Here is a 5,190-nt window from a genome sequence, read left to right as displayed (position 1 = left end):
TCTCTCTGGCTCCTGATCAAGTTGCATAATGGCCATGATGCAAGAGACTCAGGAACAAATCTCGGAACCCAGCAGGTTTTGGCAGAAATCCCTCCAGATTTAAAAGGTAAAGGTAAAGGCCCTCCCGTTGATCGTCGATTTGCTCGAGCGGGTCCAGTAACGTCTCCATTGGAGACTTTGTTGTTACTGTGTCTGGCATATCCAATACTCTCGGTAGCTTGCCAGGCTCTCCGAGTTTAATAGTTAAAATTTTGGAATTTCAAAATCTCTTGGCCACTACTGTGGCACACGACATCATATGTTATTTATAACCAGCAATAGAAAACAATTGTCTACAGTTGCCTTTTTGGCAGATCAGAGTGTTGGGGTAAAATCCCAAATGATAATGGTGGGTCTGGTGTCGAAATATTGAATGTAATCAAAGTAGAGAGGGAGTAATGTGGAAATCATCTGCCCCACATGTAGGGATGAGGGTGTGGTATGGAGGGTATACAGGGGGTTTTGATGGTGGAAAAGGGGCACTGGTGAAGGGACAAGTGTTTTATTTTATGACCGAGACTTAAACCCAAAAGCTTTGTAACTGCTCTCATGGTGATTCAATAAATAAAATTATAGAGCCTGTTACTGTTCATCCCCAATGCCATTCCCGATCTTCTTCCCCTCCCAGGTCTGTCAATTTTCGAATCTGGTATTCTGCTTTCCCTGCACACACTTCCCAGGCATACTCTAGGACCCTGGGCTGCTGACCATCCCTGAGACTCTTCCTGTTCGTCCCCAGTGCCATTCGCAGTCTTCCCCCTTTCCAGGTTTAACCTCCTACATACACCAGGTACCCATAGTGGGCGTGACTTCTTCAGGAGTGGGTGTGGCGTCTTCGGAAGTGGGCGTGGCATCATCAGAAGTGGGCTGTCCTCTTCAGAAGTGGGCATGGCCTGATTTAGGACCACAGGTAGATTGCTCAGACCCAGCAATCTTGTGTAACATCTCAGTCTTCATACCACCACACCATCATGAAGAAACGACACAAATCCCAACCACGAGGAGAGGATAATGAAAAGAGTCCAGATGCCTCAGTAGGTGTTACTCACTTAAGGGAGCTCTCTAAGAAAGAATTCAGATATCAAGTAAAGAAGATTTTCAATGAACTCAATGAAACAGTGAGACAGATATCAAGTAAAATAAAGGAGGACATGAAAGAAACAATCGAGAGAATACAGAAAGAAATGAGAGCAAAAATTGGAAAGCTACACAGAGAAATGTCTCGAATAAAAGATTCAGTAGATGAAATAAAAAACTCAGTGTGTGCCTTCAACAGTAGAGTGTCTACAGCTAAAGACAGAATCGGTGAGCTGGAAGATCAGCTGCACGAAGCCTACAGGCATCAACAAGCAATGACAAGGAATCTCAAAATAGCTCTAGAACAAATCAGAGTCCTAGGGGATGATTCCAAGAGGAACAACATTAGAATCATTGGAGTACAAGAAGCTCAGGGAAACAATCCCAATGAAAAAGCCACAGTTAAACAAATCATTTCTGAGAGGTTCCCAGAGCTGGACAATGCAGCATCCAGATTCAAGGAGCCCGAAGGGTGCCAGCTAAAAGAGACCCTAACAAAAACACTCCAAGACCTATCATAGTTAGAATGATGGATGCCACAGATAGAGACAGAATACTGTAAGTAGCAAGGTCAAAGAAGGAAATCGCATACAAATGAGCACCCCTTAGATTCACACCAGACCTATCAGAGGAAACCCTCCAAGCCAGAAAGCAATGGTGGGATATAGTGAAAAAAACTCATTTAAATGAATGCTTCACCAAGAATACTCTATCCGGCTAAACTCGCACTCAAACTCGAAGGAATGGTACACTATTTTATGGATAAACAACAGCTCAGGAATTTCATAGACTCAAAACCAAATGTAAAAGAAGGGCTACAGGGGCTAATATAAGAGTAATCAAATCCCCATAAGCACAACAAACCCTTACAGAAAGATGACACAAAACCCCATAACAATAATCTCTCTCAATGTCAATAGTCTAAATTCACCAATAAAGAGACACAGAGTGGCAAAATGGATTAAGAGACAGAACCCAATATTCTGATTCTACAACAAACACATCTGAACAATCACACAAACACAGACTCAAAGTCAAAGGACGGAAAACGACCTGCAAGCAAACAACCCCCTCTAAAAAGCTGGAGTGGCCTTACTATTATATGACAACATAGATTTTAGGTTGAAAAAGGTTAGAAGAGACAGTAAAGGTCATTTTTTATTAATCAAGGGATATGTACAGCAGGAAATCACATTCCTAAACGTATATGCACCCAATGAGGGACCAGCCACATACCTACAACAACTGCTAACAGACCTTAAAAAGGACATTACAAGCAACACAATAGTAGTTGGAGACTTCAACACTGCCTTATCACCCCTGGATAGATCACGGTCACGGTCATGGTCCTCCCGTTGTTCATCGATTTGCTCGAGCAGGTCCAGTAACATCTCCATTGGAGACTTTGTTGTTACTGTGTTTGGCATATTGAATAAATCACGGGTAGCTTGCCAGTTTCTGCTGTGCAGGCGAGATACTCTCGGTAGCTTGCCAGGCTCTCCAAGAGATGGATAGATCAAGAAGATTAAAACCCAGCAAGTAAATAATGGCTCTGAAGGAAGAAATAGAAGAAAGAGGGCTAATAGATCTATAAAGGATTTTATACCCCCCCCCACAAAAAAAAAGAATACGCATTCTTTTCCAGTGCACACGGAACATTTTCCAGAATAGACCATGTACTGGCTCACAACACATACCTCAACAGAATCAGGAAGATAGACATTGTATCAACTATCTTCTCAGATCACGATGTGCTGAAGATTGAAGTTAATCATGTACAGACGCAGAAAACCAAATCAAACATCTGGAAATTAAACAACTCAATGTTGAACAAAGAGTGGATCAGGAAAAAAAAATCAAGGACGAAATCAAAAGATAACTGGAAACAAATGAGAATGAAGATGCGAGCTACAAGAACCTATGGGACACAGCTAAAGCCATGTTAAAGAGAAAATTAATAGATCTGCAAGCATTTCTCAGGAAGGAAGAAAAGGTCCACATAAACAACCTGACTTCACAGCTCAAGATCTTAGAAAAGGACCAACAAAAGCAGTCCAAACCAGGCAGAAGGAAAGAGATCATAAAACTTAGAGCAGAATCAACGACATGAAAACCCAAAAAACAATCTGAAAGATCAATGGAACCCAGAGCTGGTTCTTCGAGAAAATAAACAAGAATAGATAAACCACTAGCAAGACTCACAAAGAAAGAGAGAGAGAAAGAACCCTAATAAGCCGAATCAGAAATGAGAAGGGGGATATCACAACAGAAAACAAAGAAATTAAAAAGATCTTCAGAGACTACTTTGAAAGTCTGTATGCCACGAAACAAGAGAACCTAGAAGAAATAGATAAATTCCTGGATTCCTATAATCTCCCAAGGCTGAATCAAGAAGATCTAGAATACCTGAATAGTCCTATTAATATCAAGGAAATTAAAACTGTAATCAAAATCTTTGCAAAAACAAAAGCCCAGGTCGAGATGGATTCACTAGCAAATTTTTCCAAAAATTTAAAGGGAACCTTTCTTCCTCTCCCAGGTCAGTCAGATACTTGCCTTCCTCCATGTATGCGCCCCAGGCATCCTCTAAGACCCTGGGACACTCACCACCCATGAGCCTCTTCCTGTTCATCCCCAACGCTGTCCCAGGTCTTCTTCTTCCCCCAGGTTGTACCCCCCACACACACCAGGTACCTTAGGGGGCATGGCCTCTTCAGAAGTGTGCCTAATTTTGGGTCACAGGTCGTTTACTCACACCCAGCAATTTCGTATAACATCTCAGCCTCCATACCTCCACACCAATATGGAAAAACAATGCAAATCCCCACCACGAGAGGAGGACGATGAAAAGAGTACAGAAGCCTCAGTAGTTGCTACTCACCTAAGGGACCTCTCTGAGAAAGAATTCAGATATGAAGTAATGAAGATGTTCAATGAACTCAGTGAAATAGTGAGACAGATATCCAGTAAATTTAAGGAGGACTTGAGAGAAACAATCAATAAAATACAGGAAAAAATGAGAGCAGAAATTAGAAAGCTATGCACAGAAATGTCACAAAAAAAAGATTCAGTAGATAAAATAAAAAACTCAGTCTGTGTCCTCAAAAGTAGAATGGCCAAAGAAATGGATAAATTCCTGGATTCCTATAATCCTTCAAGGCTGAATCAAGATGATCTAAAGTACCTGAATAGTTCCATTAACATCAAGGAAATTGAAACTGTAATCAAAAGTCTTCCCAAAAACAAAAGCCCAGAGAGAGATAGATTCACAAGCAAACTTTTCCAAACATTTAAAGAGGACCTGTTGCCCATTTTTCTCAAGTTTTTCCAGGAAATTAAAGACACAGAAACTCTTCCAAACAGTTTCTATGAAGCTCATATCTCTCTAAAAGGAAACAAAGACACAAGAAAAGAAAACTACAGGCTGATATCTCTGATGAACATGGATGCGAAGATTCTCAACAAAATATTAGCAGATAGAATTCAACAACTCATCAAAAAGATCAGATACCATGACCAAGTGGGATTCATCCCGGGAATGCAAGGATGGTTTAGCATTCGGAAATCAATTAGCATAATCCATCATATCAACAAAAGAAAAGAAAAACCATATGATCATATCAATAGATGCAGAGAAAGCATATGACAAGATCCAGCACCCGTTTCTGATTAAAACACTTACCAAAATGGAGATAGAAGGAACTTTCCTCAATGTAGTTAAAGCCATCTGCCACAAGCCTACAGCAAGCATCACCCTCAATGGGGAAAATTGAGAGCCTTCCCTGTAAGATCAGGGATGAAAAAATATGCCCACTCTCTCCACCGCTGTTCAATATGGTGTACTTGCAATAACGGTTAAGCAAGAAAGAGATATTAAGGGCATTCATGTAGGAAATGAAGAAATAAAGCTCTCACTATTCGCAGATGAGATGATACTATACTTAGAAAACCCTAAAACCTCTACCAAGAAACTCCTTGAAACAATAGACTTGTATAGTAAAGTTGCAGGCTATAAAATCAATACCCGAAAGTCTATGGTTTTCTTATACACAAACAGTGAAAGAAAAGAAAATG

Source organism: Sorex fumeus, unplaced genomic scaffold (assembly GCF_029834395.1).
Source record: "Sorex fumeus unplaced genomic scaffold, SorFum_2.1 ptg000036l, whole genome shotgun sequence".
Classification (NCBI taxonomy): Eukaryota; Metazoa; Chordata; class Mammalia; order Eulipotyphla; family Soricidae; genus Sorex; species Sorex fumeus.
Note: the sequence above shows the minus strand (reverse complement) of the source record.